Genomic DNA, 20,011 nt, shown 5'->3' with positions numbered 1-20,011 from the left:
TTCTATACTTCAGCACTTTTCTTTGTTTTTAGCTATGCGACTTACTGTGAAGCACTTTGGTTGACAAGTGTCGTGTCTAAATGTGCTATATAAATACATTTGATTGATTGATTGTTGGTACTGTGGTAGAAGAAATAGTGCCCTCCACCACAATTAGAGTTTTCCCAAACAAATCGGTCCGTGAAGCTCTGAATGCGTGCACCTCAGCCTACAATGTCGGGCTCCTGACAGGCAGTGTTCATTTTGTCAATGAAAATGATGACTAAATATGGTAGTCAACGAAGCTTTTTCCCCTGACAAAATCTAGACTACAAAAAAAACAAAAAAGACAAAACCGAGACTAAAACTGACTAAGACTAAAATGCTCAGACCTGTAGTTGACTAAAACGACTAAGACTAAAATGAAAAATAAATGAAGGTGACTAAATAGGATGAAAATGAAAAAGGAGCATTTTCTGTGACTAAATCTAGACTAAAACAAAAAAGACTAAATCGAGACTAAAACTGACTAAGACTAAAATGCTTAGACCTGTAGTTGACTAAAACTGACTAAACGAAAAATAAATTAAGGTGACTAAATATGATGAAAACGAAAAAGGAGCATTTGACACATGACTGACTAAAACTAAAATTAAAATAGCTGCCAAAATTAACACTGGAGAACAGTGATGGAGGCAGGGGTGTAGCTCCAGATTCTGGGCCCCATGAAAGAATGTATTTGTAGAATTTCTTTTTGCCATTTTTTTATTGATAAAAAACGCATAATATGGTTTTTACCTATACATTCGGATCAGCAGTTCAGCACCTGCACTGTTGGTGGGTGAGCCTAGTAAAGGATGTCGCATTGCGTTCATCTTCAATGAATGGACCAATGCAATAGTCTACCAAAGCCCCCCCTCTCTCTCTATATATCTCACACACACACACACACACACACACACACACACACACACACACACACACACACACACACACACACACACACACACACACACACACACACACACACACACACACACACACACACACACACACACACACACACACACACACACACACACACACACACACACACACACACACACACACACACACACACACACACACACACACACACACACACACACACTTCAGAAACAAACATAGTATCAATGAGAGCATCAATAATACACCTGAGTGATGTCTAGTAAAAAAAGAAAAAGAATCATCCTAAGCTACCCCCCCCCCCCCCCAGCTACGCCCCTGGATGGAGGCATGACTGTGTGGCAAAGGATAACAGCAACACAATCATCAAGTTGGCTGACGACACAGCTGTGGTGGGCCTGATCTCTGCAAACGACGAGAGGGCCTACCTGGGAGAGGTGGAGAACCTGGGGCTGTGGTGCCGGGGAGAACAGCCTCTCCCTGAACGTCAGCGAAACCAAAGAGATGATTGTGGACTTCAGGAGGTCTGGAAGGAAAGGAACTACAGCCCCCTCAGCATCCACGGGGCACCGGTCGAGAGAGTGGACAATTTCAAGTACCTCGGAGTCCACATATCCGAGGACTTGACATGGAACACACACATAGACAGTGTAGTGAAGAAGGCACGGCAACGCCTCTACTTGCTTAGGAAGGAAGTTCAATGTGAGTCAGAAGATCTTAACCCCTTATGCTGAGGGCACATTTAGCATAAAACGCCTGACGATTGCATCCCCAAAGAGATTCATTACTTGAACCAACTATTCACTAAAGATATTGCGCGGGTGATATACTATCGCAAACACGCCCATACGTGTGCAATTTTCGCCTGATATGTGGCAGCACTGTTGGCAGATATCAGGAAGGGGGAAAATAAACCTGTGGGAGAGGGAAGCTCTTAGACATAACAGTATTTTTCACCATTTGTATTTCGTTTATTTCGTATTGTATTTTGTTTATTTCGTAATGTATAGAGCTTTCTTAATTTGTATTTTCATGACACATTGCATCCTTTGTTTTTGTCACTATCTTTCGTCGTTGCATTTGTTTGTCATGTCATCCCCAAATAAATTATTTTTAGCAGACCTGTCCATGGTGCTGAATCTTTAGACCCAAGTTAGGCACTGTGCCAGTGAAAATATTTTCTGATTTAGGAATCTTTTTTTGATTGAGAAATGAAGTTGTATCTAATGTTTAGTTAAGAGAATAGAACCCGCATTCTCATATACTCCAGAATAAACGTGTCATTGACCGTGTTTCAGCGTTCTACTCCTCATGGACCTGACGAAACGTTATAAATTAAACGTTTATTCTGGAACATTTGATCTGGTTCTATTGTCTTTATTGTGATTATTACCTAACCCAGCCCCCAAAGGGAGTGATGTGCGTAGGTTTTTTTTCTTACTTTTCATTTAATATTTGGTCGTAGGCCTAATGATGTCGGCCTATTTGTATTTTGGTAGCTGGAATTCAACAACTTTATTTTGTTGCAGCAAAGCATATAATAATAAGAAATAATGTGTGACTATTGTTAGATGTCTCCTCTTAGTTAGATATATGTCTCCTTTAGTTAGATAGATGTCATCTTAGTTAGATAGATGTCTTTCAGGTTTCAAGTCCCCACTTGCCAATATAATACTTTTTTTTAAACTTATATTTAAATTATGAACAAGCAACTTAATTTTTTTTTCTTTTTTATTCAGAAACTGTAGTCTCCTAATACAGTGTAGAATGGTAGTCCCTGTTCACCCTGAAATGTGTGTGTGTGTGTGTGTGTGTGTGTGTGTGTGTGTGTGTGTGTGTGTGTGTGTGTGTGTGTGTGTGTGGTGTGTGTGTGTGTGTGTGTGTGTGTGTGTGTGTGTGTGTGTGTGTGTGTGTGTGCGCGTGTGTGCTTACACACAATAAAATACGATATCACAGAACAGTGTCGAGAAGAATCTTTTTCCCATAATATATACAGTATATTATTTTACACACAAACATAACATTCATACAAACATACATACATAATATACAGTACATACACCCCTACATTCATACAAATACATATGGGTTTATTGTTTTATTGTGAAAGTGTTATTATGTGTATAGTGTTATATGCCAGGGCTGGTCACGTTGAAAAGCATGCATGGCTGAGTGGTTGTTTAGAGTTTTTTGTATTGCACCGAGTTTGTCGCCCAATATACTGTATATGTATTTTCAATCCTACCCCCTTTTCTTTTTCTATTTTGAATTAATCAATCCACCATTCAAACTTACAGTCCTCATTTTGTCCATTTTGTCCAACAATAAAATTTCCTCAGCTGCGGCAGTTCACAAGGTTGGACTCAAACTGTCCTTATTGGTTCATCCATTGTGACACATGATCTTCCACATCTCTCATTGGCCACGATCTTTTAGTCCATTTTCAGTTCATATAATGTCCCAGACTTACTTACTCCTTTTTGAATAAGTCTTTACACATTGTTGCTGTCTCAAAGTGGGTAAATGCTGGATGGGGGGGGGGGGGGGGGGGGGGGGGGGGGTAGAATAGCTTGATTGGTTGATTATTGGAATAGTTATTTCCTGTTCTGCCAGTCTCGGTCTGACCGTACGCCCTGATCGGCGATGTCTCAGTTGGTAACCATGACGATGACGGCGCCCTCGTCTGCACCTTCGTCCCTTCTCCCAGGAGCGCACGGCGCAGGGCGTGATATCGAAAGGTAGGTGCCCCGCGGTGGGACGTCCCAGACTGCCTGACGGGGTGAGGTCCTCCCTCAGAGGCTCAGGCTCCAGGACCAAGGTCACCTCCTCCACCTGTTGACACAGGAAGTGACTTCATATGAACCCTTATAATTCTTTAATGATAACAAGTTAACGTCTGAGTAGCTCTTTGCTAAGCTAAGCTATCCTGTTGCAATTCTTTAATGCTAACAAGTTAACGCCTGAGTAGCTCTTTGCTAAGCTAAGCTATCCTGTTGTAATTATGTAATGCTAACTAGTTAAGGCCTGAGTAGCTCTTTGCTAAGCTAAGCTATCTTGTTGTAATTCTTTAATGCTAACAAGTTAACACCTAAGTAGCTCTTTGTTAAGCTAAGCTATCCTGTTGTAATTCTGTAATGCTAACAAGTTAACGCCTAAGTAGCTCTTTGTTAAGCTAAGCTATCCTGTTGTAATTATTTAATGCTAACAAGCTAACGTCTGAGTAGCTCTTTGCTAAGCTAAGCTATCCTGTTGTAATTCTGTAATGCTAACAAGCTAACGTCTGAGTAGCTCTTTGCTAAGCTACGCTAGCCTGTTGTAATTCTGTAATGCTAACAAGTTAACGCCTGAGTAGCTCTTTGCTAAGCTAAGCTATCCTGTTGTAATTCTGTAATGCTAACAAGTTAACGTCTGAGTAGCTCTTTGCTAAGCTAAGCTATCCTGTTGTAATTATTTAATGCTAACAAGTTAACGACTGAGTAGCTCTTTGCTAAGCTACGCTAACCTGTTGTAATTCTGTAATGCTAACAAGTTAACGTCTGAGTAGCTCTTTGCTAAGCTAAGCTATCCTGTTGTAATTCTGTAATGCTAACAAGTAAACGCCTGAGTAGCTCTTTGCTAAGCTAAGCTATCCTGTTGTAATTCTGTAATGCTAACAAGTTAATGCCTGAGTAGCTCTTTGCTAAGCTAAGCTATCCTGTTGTTAATTCTGTAATGCTAACAAGTAAACGCCTGAGTAGCTCTTTGCTAAGCTAAGCTATCCTGTTGTAATTCTGTAATGCTAACAAGTTAATGCCTGAGTAGCTCTTTGCTAAGCTAAGCTATCCTGTTGTAATTCTTTAATGCTAACAAGTTAACGCCTGAGTAGCTCTTTGCTAGCTAAGCTATCCTGTTGTAATTCTTTAATGCTAACAAGGTTAACGCCTGAGTAGCTCTTTGCTAAGCTAAGCTATCCTGTTGTAATTCTTTAATGCTAACAAGTTAACGCCACACAGCCAGACATGTTACATTGTAAAAGTCCATCTTCTGAACCAAACCCCAGAGATGGCTCACCTTTGTCACCTCCTCCTCCTGGTGCTCGGAGATCCCCTCAGACTCCGTGTCAGGCTCCTCCCCCACCGCCTCCACCATGACCATGTCACCCATTGGTCCGCTCAGCTGTCCCACGATCTCCACCTGTCAATCGCGTCTATTGTGTTAATTGGATTCTGGTTGTGTCTTCCAGAGGAAGTAAATTGACGTCATACATCACATGAACACATGAAACATCACAATTAAATGACGCACACATTCACGCATGCACCCCTGCAGGACAGGAGTTCTTTGGGTTTCTCTTACTGTATGCAATAATGCAGAAGGACCAGAGATGTGCTGATCATGTCTCAAGGAAAGCATTAATGTGCTGATGGGCTGACTCATCGGTCTCGGTCCACTCAGACCACATAGACTAGGTTGATTGACACTGAGGGCCCTAGGAATAAGGAATCAAAAAGGTGCAAACATTTTTTTATTATAAAATGCTTCAAGATTTCTCGCAGATTTCTTGAGCTGATGACACCCAACACTGTCCCAGATCAGAGTCCAAAGAGACACGGAGAGAAGATGATAAATACACAGATGGGATGTTGTTCAAGTAGTTCACACGGGGGGGGGGGGGGCATGGGGGCGGTGGGGGGGTAGAGGCCCACACACCCAGTCAGGGTGCATTTAACACATGCGTACTACAGTCATAGACCTTCTTTGTGATTGTAACTTTACTCTAATGCTACTAGCCACTATAGACCCATTTGACTGTAGGTTGTTTCCAATGTTGTGTTTGTAACAATTGGAACATAAAATTTAAATCACTGTAATATCAGCAGGTCAGAACAAGAACCATATGATTAAAGCCAAGCTATCTACATATAGCCACCAGCTATCTACCTTGTTATGGAAATTGTTTGAATCGATTAGATATTTATTTAATTTATTTTTCAAACAATTATTATTATAATTTTTTGATTTTTTATTGACCTATAGTCCATTCATGCTGAGTGAATAAGTTCTCCAGCCACATTTGTGTATAACATCTTTTGGGGAGGGGGGAATTAACTGATAGAATATTTATCAAATCGCATCGAATCGTCGTCAAATGAGGAGATTTCATGATGCATTGAATCGTTGCCTGAAGAATCGTAATCGAATCGAATCGTGGTGGGGTCAAATATGTACACCCCTACTACTAACACATATTTCATACCCCTTAATTTCCAAAAACTACCAACTATCGCCGACCTAAGCCACTGAAATCCTGAGAGGTATCTTGTGGTCCTCTGTCATCCAATTATGAATTGTGACACGTGGAAGAGCCACTGAGGTCATACATGTGAACATTTGGGAGAAAGACTGCAGTGTGAGAAGAAGTAGGAGGTCTCCCAGCGCTGAGCGGGTTGTGAGTGGGTTCTGGAACCAAAGGCAGGAGTCAAGGATGCACCAACACCACTTTAAACACCAACAGAGGTGCTATAGATAACGTTCAGCCACTAGATGTCGCACTAGAGCACCAGCATGTCATTTATAGGTAGGGGAGGGGATACATGATGCACACAACATTTTGGACCCGCAAAACTTTTTTGAATGATAAATTCATTAATCAATACTGTTTTTTGGGGGAAAGCAATACTTTTATTCCACACCTTTCTAAAGGATCTGTGGATTTTTAAACATTTGTATTATTATTCTACATACAAATGTTATCTATAGCACCTTTAACAGTATATACCATTAGTTTGAGATCTAACATGCCAGATCTAATTGAGAGATATAATCGCTTTGATTTCTGACATGTTACTATGTATTGCTACCAGTATCGGATTTTGGTATTAGCCCGGTATCGGGCTGATATCTAATAACTAGTGCTGTCAGGTGATTAAATTGTTTTAATCTAATTAATTACAGGATTTGTAATTAATTAATCTAATTAATCGCATTTTAATCGCATAACCATTTTAGTCCTGATATTCTATATTCTATATTCTATAATCATATTCCAAATGGCATGTGTCCGGATGGCAGAATTCAGTACTGTATCTACAAAACCTTCTGTTTAATCATCTTCCATTTATTCATTTGCTTAGATTTTTCAGGTCTGGTCAATTTTAGCATGGTGTTACTCACAGTCAAAAAAAAATAAAATGTAATTGCTATTCTCATTTTGGTTCATTACAATTTACTCAAGCCTAGTAACAGACACGGTATTTCTGACACTGGGAATACTGTACATTCCCTGAGATCCATAGATGTCCCTAGAATCAGATACCAAGAACATGCAAATGGACCATATTAAAACAAAGTCTGTAAATGTGTATTCTACGGTCTTATGGAATGAATAAGATAAAAAAAATCTAAAATTCAAAAAGGGTTATAATTTTTTTTTTTAATATTAATTTTGAGTTAATTTTCATAACGCGATAATTTGCTGTGTAATTAATTAATCTAATTAACGTGATAGACTGACAGCCCTACTAATAACCAGTATCGGCATTGGTGCATCCCAAGTGGACACTTCAGAGCTTGTGATCTCCACCTGGGTGGGCTTCCACTTGCACTGATCCCCACAGGTCAGCCAGACGGGGGTGGGTGGGGGTGCCAAGGCTGTGGATGGTACTGTTGGGATTGGCTTAAAGCGAATGGGAAGCACTGTGTTGCCTGTGGTCCATAGACTGTGTGTATGGGAGGAGAGGAAAGGAGAGGAGAAGAGAAGAGAGGAGAGGAGTGGAGAGGAGAGGAGAGGAGAGGAGAGGAGAGGAGAGGAGAGGAGAGGAGAGGAGAGGAGAGGAGAGGAGAGGAGAGGAGAGGAGAGGAAAGGAGAGGAGAGGAGTGGAGAGGAGAAGAGAGGAGTAGAGAGGAGAGGAGAGGAGAAGACAGGAGAGGAGTAGAGAGGAGAGGAGAGAAGAGGAGAGGAGAAGAGAGGAGAAGAGAGGAGAAGACAGGAGAGGAGTAGAGAGGAGAGGAGAAGACAGGAGAGGAGAGGAGAGGAGTGGAGAAGAGATGAGAATACAGGGGAGGGGAGGATAGGAGAGGATAATAGAGGAGAGGGGAATACATGAGGAGAAGACAGGAGAGGATAGGAAAGGAGAATAGAGGATATGATAGGATAAGGGAAAACAGGAGAGGAGAAGAGAGGAGAACAGAAGAGAGAACAGAAGAGAGGAGAAGAGAAGGCAGGAGAAGAGAGGAGGGGAGAGGAGAAGAAGAGAGGAGAGAAAAGAGGAGAAGAGAAGATAATTGAGGAGAGGAAAGGAGAATGGAAACAGGAGAGGAGAAGACAGCAGATGAGAGGAGAAGAGAAGAGAAGAGAGGAGAAAATAAGACAGGAGAGGAGAAGAGAATATAGGAGAACAGAAGAGGAGAAAGGAAGGTGGGAGAAGAGAGGAGGGGAGAGGAGAAGAGGGGGGGAGAGGTGGGAGAGGAGAAAAGAGGAGAAGAAAATAGAGAAGATAATTGAGGAGAGGAGAGGAGAATGGAAAACAGGAGATGAGAGGATGTATGTACTGTACTGCCTCTCCTCTGGTATTCTACTGGGCTCCCTGTCCTCTGGCTGGGCTCCCTCTCATCTCCTCTGGCTGGGCTCCCTGTCCTCTGGCTGGGCTCCCTCTCCTCTGGCTGGGCTCCCTCTCATCTCCTCTGGCTGGGCTATCTGTCCTCTGGCTGGGCTCCCTGTCCTCTCCTCTGGCTGGGCTCCCTCTCCTCTGGCTGGGCTATCTGTCCTCTGGCTGGGCTCCCTGTCCTCTCCTCTGGCTGGGCTCCCTGTCCTCTGGCTGGGCTCCCTCTCATCTCCTCTGGCTGGGCTCCCTGTCCTCTCCTCTGGCTGGGCTCCCTGTCCTCTGGCTGGGCTCCCTGTCCTCTGGCTGGGCTCCTCTCCTCTGGCTGGGCTCCCTGTCCTCTGGCTGGGCTCCCTCTCCTCTCCTCTGGCTGGGCTCCCTGTCCTCTGGCTGAGCTCCCTGTCCTCTCCTCTGGCTGGGCTCCCTCTCATCTCCTCTGGCTGGGCTCCCTGTCCTCTCCTCTGGCTGGGCTCCCTGTCCTCTGGCTGGGCTCCCTGTCCTCTGGCTGGGCTCCTCTCCTCTGGCTGGGCTCCCTGTCCTCTCCTCTGGCTGGGCTCCCTCTCCTCTGGCTGGGCTCCCTCTCCTGTCCTCTGGATGGGCTCCCTGTCCTCTGGCTGGGCTCCCTCTCCTCTCCTCTGGCTGGGCTCCCTGTCCTCTGGCTGGGCTCCCTGTCCTCTGGATGGGCTCCCTGTCCTCTGGATGGGCTCCCTGTCCTCTGGCTGGGCTCCCTCTCCTCTCCTCTGGCTGGGCTCCCTCTCCTCTCCTCTGGCTGGGCTCCCTGTCCTCTGGCTGGGCTCCCTGTCCTCTGGCTGGACTCCTTGTCCTCTGGTATTCTTTTTTGTGTCTGAACAGAGGTCAAGGTCAACTCACATAGAGGTCAACTCACATCAAGGTCAACTCACATAGAGGTCAACTCACATCAAGGTCAACTCACATCAAGGTCAACTTGCACCAAGATCAACTCACATAGAGGTCAACTCACATCAAGGTCAACTCACATAGAGGTCAACTCACATAGAGGTCAACTCACATCAAGGTCAACTCACATATAGGTCAACTCACATAGAGGTCAACTCACATAGAGGTCAACTCACATCAAGGTCAACTCACATCAAGGTCAACTCACATAGGTCAACTCACATAGAGGTCAACTCACATAGAGGTCAACTCACATCAAGGTCAACTCACATCAAGGTCAACTCACATCAAGGTCAACTCACATAGAGGTCAACTCACATCAAGGTCAACTCGCACCAAGGTCAACTCACATAGAGGTCAACTCACATCAAGGTCAACTCACATATAGGTCAACTCACATAGAGGTCAACTCACATAGAGGTCAACTCACATCAAGGTCAACTCGCACCAAGATCAACTCACATAGAGGTCAACTCACATCAAGGTCAACTCACATAGAGGTCAACTCACATAGAGGTCAACTCACATCAAGGTCAACTCACATATAGGTCAACTCACATAGAGGTCAACTCACATAGAGGTCAACTCACATCAAGGTCAACTCACATCAAGGTCAACTCACATAGGTCAACTCACATAGAGGTCAACTCACATCAAGGTCAACTCACATAGAGGTCAACTCACATAGAGGTCAACTCACATAGAGGTCAACTCACATCAAGGTCAACTCGCACCAAGATCAACTCACATAGAGGTCAACTCACATCAAGGTCAACTCACATAGAGGTCAACTCACATCAAGGTCAACTCACATCAAGGTCAACTCACATAGAGGTCAACTCACATATAGGTCAACTCATACCATGAACAGAGGTCAAGGTCAACTCACACCCCGAACAGAGGTCAAGGTCAACTCACATAGAGGTCAACTCACCGTGGAACAGAGGTCAAGGTCAACCTGTTGTGTTCTGAGGCTGGAAAAGGTTTGTTTGTGTTTTGCAGACCGGTATGTTTTCTGGGGGAGCCGTGTGCAAAGAGCCCCAATGTCAAAAGCATGGAAACTACAGCAGTTAACCCTTTCACTGCGACAATACAGAAGGTTAACCCGTTCACTGCCACGCGACAAAGGATTCTCCCCTTCACAACCACACTACATAAGGTTAACCCTTTCACTGCCACACGACAATAACCGTCTGTAGTGTGGTAGTGAAAGGGTTAACCTTCTGTCGCTACAGGTCGATTTCAACCAGATACACGCGCTTCACAGACACACACGCTTGACAGCAGTCCGAACACTAAACACCCTGCCCGCCCCCCTCCCCTTGCACAGACGGGCAAGCATCCAAACTGAAATGAACATGAACTGAACTGACACTAACTGACACTTGTTATATGTGACTGTCCTGTATGTATTTATGTATTTATTGTGGGGATTGGGCGGTGGGAGGGGGGCGTTTGATGTTCCATGTTGATGACCCAGTGCTTAAATAACATGCTGTACCACAAGCGATTACCACCAACCATAGTTGTGTAACATTAAAGTATCTTGTATCTTGTATCTTGTTGTAGTGAAAGTGTTAAAGGGCAAAAAAGAAGTGAGTTGAGATTGCAATGACAACAAGAGTGTTCTCCATCTGTCCTGTTGGCCGTCACCCTCCTGGATTTCTACTTTTATAGCATAGCAATCAGCGTCGCCCAGATATAAATCCATGTGGTTGTTAAGTCTGACCTGTGACGTGTATTCCTGCCCAGGGCCAAGCGCTCCACTTCAGACAGCGGGAGATACTAGGAGCACATACCTCTTCAGAGAGCAGGAGATACTAGGAGCACATACCTCTTCAGAGAGCAGGAGATACTAGGAGCTCATAACTCTATAGCAGGAGATACTAGGAGCACAAACCTCTTCAGACAGCAGGAGATACTAGGAGCTCATACCTCTTCAGACAGCAGGAGCTACTAAAAGCACATACCCCAAATTATGACTCAGATCTTTGAAAACAACAAGGGACACACAGAGCCTGAGGCATGTTGAAAAGACCCTCAACCAACGCAGGAAGCTTGGCCCTGGGTACTGCTTATTACTCGAAGGTCGCTACATCACGACTTAACAAGCCAATAGCACAATCAAGTCAAGTCAAGTCAAGAGTTTTATTTGTCACGGCATACAAGTATACAATGAAATGCGGGTGGTCTTGCCCGCAACAATGTGCAAATACCATATAATAGAATCAACATTGTGCAATAAACAAGTAACATTGTGCAATAAACAAGTAACATGTTAGGGCATATCGGTATATGTACATAAGTTATTTACAGAGCATGGAGGACATGCTAGGTCCTTTGGTAGTGTCTTTGTGTACATGCTAATTTATACAATCTCCGGTTATACTATACTATTTTTAAAGTGACCTTTCCTTCGTGGCCATAAGTGTGAGCGTGTACAGCATGAGTGTGTGCTTGCTGATTGATTGATTGATTGAAAAGTGTATTAACAGATTGCAGAATGGGTACAATACAGTACGGCTCAATACATACAATTGTTAAGGGGATGCAGACCAGAGAAAGACTTTCATCTTGTTTACATCAGGGTCACCCATTTTCAATTCATCATAACATATATGACATACGTACATGACATACAGATAGACAGTACTGCTACATCTATACATTTATGACATATCAGATTTGCAAATACAGTACTGTTTGTGATACAAAAGTGTCCAGAAAAGGAGTGTATATACATTTGGCGTAGAAACTGTACATTGGAGGAGGTTGGATGGGTGGGGTGGGGTTGGGTGGGTTGGGTGAGGGCTGTACATTGGAGGTGGGGGGGGGGGTTGGGTAGGGGACACACACACATTTTACACTGTACATTGGAATACTGACAAAGCCTTACTTGGTCATTTACTGTACAACTAGGTTAGGACATTTGTAGGGGCCAGTTTCGAATTGCAGTCTCCCGTAGGTGTTTTTTGAGAGTGTTTTTGAAAGTGGGTAGTGATTCACATTCCTTTACAGCTTTAGGCAGGGCGTTCCACATTGATGTGGCATAATTGCGAAACGTGTTTAGTCCCTTGTTTGAGCCGAATCTGGGTTTTACATGATTTGTGGAGCTCCCTCTGGTGTTGTGATCGTGGTATTCACTGACCTTTGGGAAGTATTTTGACATGTACATGGGTACCTTGGTCGCGTAGTGTATCTTGTAGACCAGGCCCATTGCAAGTTGCTGTACTCTGTCGTCTACTCTAAGCCATCCTAGGTTGTCAAAGTGGGCAGGGGTGAGGTGGGTTCTAGGAGTCAGGTCAAGTAGTAGTCTGACTAGCTTGTTTTGAGACGTTTGTAATTTGTTTTTTAGTGCCTTTGAGGTGCTTTGGTACCATGGTATCATGTTAAAGTGGCTGCTAGTGTGTGAGCGTGTACAGTGTGTGTGTTGTGTGTGTGCTCATGTGTGCTTGTGTGTGGAGAGTTCAGTGTTCAGGGCTCTGATGGCCTGGGGGAAGAAGCAATTAATCAATCACAACCCACCAAGACATTCTAAGTCCACCTGGAGCCACTGGCTAAGTGTACTCCCAATAGTTTTCAACAACAAAACACGAGAAACCTAAGCAGAGATGGAACACATTAATATTGATTCCGGGGCGCCCGAGTGGCGAACCACGTAATTTGCTGCGTCGCAACACGGCCGACCTGGGTTCCATTCCCGGACCCGGCAGACTTTGCCGAATATCTTCCCCTGCTCTGTCTCCCATTCCTCCTCTCTCTCTCTCTACCGGACTGCCCGGTAGTAAAAACCCAATAAAAAAATTCTACAAAAACATAACTTGTCCGAAAGGACAAGTAACATTTAAAATATAAAGTGATTCCAACCTGTATTCCATGTATTCCAACAGGTCCGCTGGTGATTCTACTAGTAAGTCAACCAACGAACGCGTTTCTTGTACCGGATCTCCTCTCTGGTAAACAAGAATACCCTGAAGACTCTGGCAGGAGCACTCATTCAAGGGTACTACGACTATGCTTGCACCTCATGGTACCAAAGCACCTCAAAGGCACTAAAAAACAAATTACAAACATCTCAAAACAAGCTAGTCAGACTACTACTTGACCTGACTCCTAGAACCCACCTCACCCCTGCCCACTTTGACAACCTAGGATGGCTTAGAGTAGACGACAGAGTACAGCAACTTGCAATGGGCCTGGTCTACAAGATACACTACGCGACCAAGGTACCCATGTACATGTCAAAATACTTCCCAAAGGTCAGTGAATACCACGATCACAACACCAGAGGGAGCTCCACAAATCATGTAAAACCCAGATTCGGCTCAAACAAGGGACTAAACACGTTTCGCAATTATGCCACATCAATGTGGAACGCCCTGCCTAAAGCTGTAAAGGAATGTGAATCACTACCCACCTTCAAAAACACTCTCAAAAAACACCTACGTGAGACTGCAATTCGAAACTGGCCCCTACAAATGTCCTAACCTAGTTGTACAGTAAATGACCAAGTAAGGCTTTGTCAATATTCCAATGTACAGTGTAAAATGTGTGTGTGTCCCCTTCGCAACCCCCCCCCCCCACCTCCAATGTACAGCCCTCACCCAACCCACCCAACCCCACCCCACCCAACCAACCTCCTCCAATGTACAGTTTCTATGCCAAATGTATATACACCCCTTTTCTGGACACTTTTGTATCACAAACAGTACTGTATTTGCAAATCTGATATGTCATAAATGTATAGATGTAGCAGTACTGTCTATCTGTATGTCATGTATGTCATATATGTTATGATGAATTGAAAATGGGGGACCCTGATGTAAACAAGACGAAAGTCTTTCTCTGGTCTGCATCCCCTTAACAATTGTATGTATTGAGCTGTACTGTACTGTACCCATTCTGCAATCTGTTAATAAACTTTTCAATCAATCAATCAGTCACTTAACGATGTGAGCCCTGTACATACTGCACCAACACAATCACATACAACTACTAATGACTTCCTGTCGCATTTGTTGCTGTATTTGCCAGTATAAAAATGTGGCCAATATAAATGATATAATATAATTATAAAGTCTACATACATAAAAAAAAATTTAAGCTAGCTAAATATCGTGACAATAATCTTCCTTGGTCTCAGAATTATTCCACAACAGCTATTTGTGTTCCTCCAGGTAAGCATTCAAAGGGGCAGAAAAGTGGCAATTTTTTTACTTTAACTTGAGGACTGCATACTTTTTTTGCAAACCAAAACAACATACTTTATACTTATAGCACATGCATGAACCTCGTCTCTTTTGAAAGATGACATTCTGAAGTTTCTGATTCCAGAAAAAGAAATCACTTTTAGCTCTAACGTAATAGAGTAACATAGGTCTGAACTTAAGTTGTAGAAAAATGTGTTACTCAAGTTTTTCTGTAGTAGTTAGTAGTCCAGAGGTAGTATTTCCACAGAAGGTGGTATGGCTTACAAATGGAAGACGGAACCATAGCCTGAAGCCTTATGTAGTACATATCCAAATTTCATAAAGATCCATTCAGAAATGAGTGATTAGGAGTGATTTTGGTAAACTGTGTACAAAGAAAAACTCAGTTTTCTCATAGACTTCAATTCATTCGGCTGTTTTTCTCTTCCAGTTTTCATGTTTTAGTTTTTTGTTTTGTTTTTTTATTTAGATCCCCATGTGGGGTATCATTGGAAAGCCACACTCATTGGCTACAACGATCCACAATCATTTTCGAGATCGGATCTAGATTGACGGAACTACTGCAGCCTGAGTCGGGAGTGGTATTTTGCACAATACCGTGTACTTTGCACAGGCCTCAAATACCGGCATGTAACTCGAGAACCGCCCAATGGATTTTGTCACCTGAAAGGGCTATCCACAGGCAACAAATGGGGCTTTAACTCGATATACATATTGTATTACAGAATATGCACACCCGAGCCACTAGGGGTCGCCAAAGTGAAAGGGAATCCACCCATTGCCCCACCTGTTGCTGGTACTGCAGTAGCTGCTGATAGTGTTGGAGCTGCTGCAGGTGCTGGATCTGGTTCTGGTGCTGGATGGTGAGCTGGTTCTGGTGCTGCTGGAGGTACCCCCCGACCGTGCCCTCAAAGCCCTCCGCCGGAGTCCCCCCGGGCCCGCTGCTGCTGCCTCCTGGACCAGAACCACGATGTTAATACTGCTCTCAGTGATCATAGTAATGTTAATAATAATCAACTGTTAGTGATCATAGTAATGTTAATAATCAACTCTTAGTGATCAGTAATATTAATAATATATAGTGTGATATAAAGCGATATACCTGTTTGATATAGACAATATATCGGATAATTTCCTGTTAATGTTTATATTGTACTAGATCTCCAAGCCATAGATCCCAGGACCTCTACTGTGAGGGTAATCTGGATAGTTTTTTTTCTAAAACTGGCTGCTCCTTTAATTACCCACACCAATCTAGATTAAGAGCCAACCATAGCACATGATCAGCAAGACAAAATTCTGTGCTGCCCTCTTTATTGATCTGTCAAAAGCTTTTGATACAGTCGATCACCATTTTACTCTTACCTACTTTATCCTACTATTGGTTTGGATAGAAATGCATGTGACCGGTTCCAAGATTATCTTTCAGGGATAAAGTCGGGTTATGCCAAATCTGAATTTTGATCAATAACTAAACGTGTGCCACAGGGTTCAATTCTGGTCCTGTCCCCTCTACTTTGATTTGATTTTGATTTGATATTTTTTATTTTCGTGTCTTACATACAGATGTATGCCCAGCCCATATGGGCTTACAAGACACATAACAATAAGTATATAATAATATACTTTACCAATTACTTAACAAATGACATAGACCAAGATGGCCATAAAAAAATACAAGAAAATACAATAAAACGTAATATAACACAAGCTGTACTCAATGTAAATAAACAGAAAAACAAGGTGAATTCAAATACAATTATGTAGGATACAGTGTGTTTTGTCTCAGGTGCCATGCCTTCTCCAAAAATCCTGCAAAACCGAAGATGTCCTCCACAAAAAAACAACTCAACATACAACTCTCAGACTGCCAAAACAAATCTGGGTTTACAATTTGAATTTTTTCAAATAAAGCCCTCCTCAAAGTGGTGTACAAAGGGCAATAAAAAACAAAATGATATTCATCCTCCACCACTCCCAGATCACACAGAACACACAACCGCTCCTCCTCAGGTTTACCCTGGAATCTACCCACTTCCACAGTCAATGGCAGGGTGCCAGACCTCAACTGGGCACACAGAGACCTCCGTCTTCTCTTTAAGTTTAACATTACATAAGGTTCAGTAAAATACTCATTTTTAATTGCAATATATTTTCTAAGTTTAGGTTTTTTCAAAATCTCCACCTTCCACTTATCCTGATGGATTGTTGATAATTTTGTTTTAATTATGTGAACCTTACACTGCAAATTGTTCATAAAAATCATACTCAAGTCAGTAGAAGAAAAAATCATAGACATCTCTCTTGACCAGGGATGACCGTGTGCTCTGTCCCAATTAAACATCTTTTTAGTCACCCTGCCATTTGGCAGCTGGACCAGGCGGTTCCATAACCTCACCATTTCACCTTTTTGCTTGACCAAGCAAGAATCCCACCCCATGTCCCCTTCTATAGCCCCTTTTGGTGTGTATTTATGGACTCCTAAAAAGTATCTTATGGCCCGGTTCTGGATCTCATTACATTCAGGTGCATCATCAAAACCCCATACTCCAGCAGCATAAAACAAAACAGAACCCACCATTGAATCAAATAATTGTGTAAATGTTGAAAACCCAAGGTCAGTGCACACTTTCATTTTACTCAACACGCCCCCTAGCGCCCTTCCTGCTGACTCAGGCCCCGTTTAGACGGAAACGCTAGCAGGTGAATCCGCAAAAATATTTTTTCGGATGTGCCTTTCGTTTATACGGAAACGGCGTTTTTACGGGGTGAAACCGCAAAAAAGTGAGACTACCTTCCAGGGTGGAATTCCTAGAAACGCAAAAGCTTTGCGCTCTCGTCTAAACTGTTAAAACGTATAAATCTGATAAAACGATGACGAAAGGGTTGTCACGGCTCTGGTCGCGCGTACTGCTTACGTCACAGGTAGCAGGTATGCGCCAGTAGCCGAGACGTAAACAAAGCAAGTATGTCTGACTTATATCAACGGAGATCACCTGAAGGCTACATTGGCAGTACTTTTAACCCTTTCACTGCCACACGACAGAAGGTTAACCCTTTACTATCACACAACCGGCTGTCGTGTGGCAGTGAAAGGGTTAAATACACAAGAATCTGTCCCGCGGCGTGAGTGGACCCACTGTCTGTGAGTGACTCTGCTTTGGTGCAATCACATTCCCCATCCACAGTCTGCAAATCAGAGGCAGAGTAGGGCGGGTCTTCACAGCACGTCATGTGACATATGCGCCAATCGTGTGACAGTGGGGCTCCGTCGTCTCGAGTCGTTACAGCGTCGTCTGCACGCAGAATTCCATCCCAAAACGCTTGTCTAAACGTAAAATTAAAAGTGAAACCGCAAGTTGACTTTTGCGGTTTCTGTTCACAAAACGCTCGTCTAAACGGGGCCTCAGACATTATTTTCCTTCCTTCTATGAAGCACATGTACTCATTAAAGGTGAAACCAAGATATTTATAAGAATGTGTGTAAATCAGGGGCGTTGGTCCAAATTGAAACTTATGACTACTCTGCTGTTCGTGTTTTTTCCTAAAGTGCATAATCTGTGTTTTTTCACTGTTAATTGCAAGTCTCCATTTCATGCACCAAGAACTCATAATATTCAACATGTTTTGTAAATTTGCTTCATTTTCTGCAAACAAAACAATATCATCAGCGTACAATAAAATACTTAGGATTATATTATCTATTGGAATACCAAGATTGGCTTGCTTGATTTCTTGTGCCAGGTCATTAACATAAAGGGCGAATAAAGTAGGAGAAAGCACATCTCCCTGTTTTACACCGAATGGGGTGGGGAACCAGCCGGTCCTAACATCATTCAGCTGCAGACAGGCAGATGGGTCGCCTTATACAGGCTTTTGATAGCCTTATAAAATAGACCATCAATACCAGAACAGATTAATTTATAGTCCAAAAGCTCTCTATTAATCCAGTCAAAGGCTTTTTTAAAGTCAACAAAACAAACAAATGTATTCTTGCCCTCGTCCAATCTGGCTCTCACCACCGATGATAAAACAAAAACATGATCAATACAAGCTCTCTTAGCCCTAAACCCATTCTGCTCATCCACCAACATTTCATTATATTCTAAGTATTTATTTAATCTATTATTAAGAACACTTGAGTATAATTTATAAACTGTACTGATCAAACTAATACCTCTGTAATTTAGTGGGACTCTAGGGTCAGCTTTTGCAGATTTGGGGATAATACTAGTTATGTTCTGAAGGATCAGATTAAACCGAATATATATATTTATTTATATATATATATTTAATTGTATTTGTATATCCCCTGATATCCCTTGTATATTCCTTGTACAATATGCATTGAATATCCCTTCTAGTCTACTGAACATCCCATAATAGTCTCCATTCTACCATTGGACGAGACCTTGGTGCCAGGTCGCCATACCCCTCAGACCAGGTTCAATCGTACCGCTCAACATGTATGGACAAGTCCTAGTTCCGCGTAGGAATATGTCTACCGCACCACTAATGGTACTATTTGTTCATAGTGCGTATATATACTGCGCTATTAAAGTAGAGCTTTCTTTTTAGTCCAGTTCATTACCCTCCAACAGAGTGACAGACGCAAAAGCCTCCCCGCGAACCACGTGTGGGCAGTAAGGCCAATTCGGCCCAGTATCGGCATTGAGACATCGTGTATATTAATATTTGAATAGTCATATTTGGCACTATATCGTCGAGTTGGACGTATTCTATTAAGCTAATAATAGTCTATTCATATATAGTGCCTCGTGCGGTAAGAGTTCTATAGTAATCAGCACCCCCATCGTTTCGGGCATCAGCTGGACGCTTATCCAGGGTGGTTGACCCCACGTGAAGCTGCACCCGAGGAGCTCCAGGCCAAAGAGCGAGTGGACCTGTATATTGGATTATTCTACCGACGACGGCTAGCCTTCCCCGGCTTGGATTATGCTTTGAGTACTTTGATTATTCTATGGATAAAGGCCAACACTGCGGTGTGTTGGAAATACCCCCCCCGGAGAGGACGACAGGTGAGAAGACGCTCTACACGACGAGGTCGCCTCACGTCTCTCCATCGTGGACCGGAGGACGCCGGCCACAGAGAGTCCAACTGCTTTCATCTGTGGATCGAGGATCGCTGGGCACCGGGTCGCACGACTGTGGGCTCTCCCAGGATACCCTCGGCCAGACGGGATACAGCCAGACTCTACCCCCCCCCCCCTCCAGCTGTCCTACAAGCAGTCGGAACCTTCCCCTAGTGTATCCAGCTATATAATCATTCAAGTATCATTGCTATTGTTCCCTAAATATTCCAGGTTGTATATTTGCTTCCTGCGCAATCAGAGATTGGACATTCGATATTGATCTACC

The 20,011-nt window shown here is 43.2% G+C and overlaps 1 pseudogene across 1 annotated transcript in view; it reads right to left on the bottom strand.

Moving 5' to 3' along the window:
* LOC311238904 overlaps positions 1-20,011 on the bottom strand; it is a 78,533-nt pseudogene that overhangs the window by 18,578 nt on the left and 39,944 nt on the right. Inside the window, exons 5-9 of the transcript in view lie at positions 15,420-15,586; positions 7,503-7,622; positions 4,975-5,097; positions 3,614-3,756; positions 1,353-1,404 (exon numbers count right to left, since the gene is read on the bottom strand). The product of the transcript in view is annotated as an uncharacterized misc_RNA (transcript). The remainder of the gene's footprint in view (positions 1-1,352; positions 1,405-3,613; positions 3,757-4,974; positions 5,098-7,502; positions 7,623-15,419; positions 15,587-20,011) is intronic.

This window comes from Notolepis coatsorum (assembly GCF_963971535.1).
Source record: "Notolepis coatsorum genome assembly, chromosome: 13".
In the NCBI taxonomy this organism is placed as follows: domain Eukaryota; kingdom Metazoa; phylum Chordata; class Actinopteri; order Aulopiformes; family Paralepididae; genus Notolepis; species Notolepis coatsorum.
Note: the sequence above shows the minus strand (reverse complement) of the source record. Positions and strands in the feature narration are given on the sequence as shown.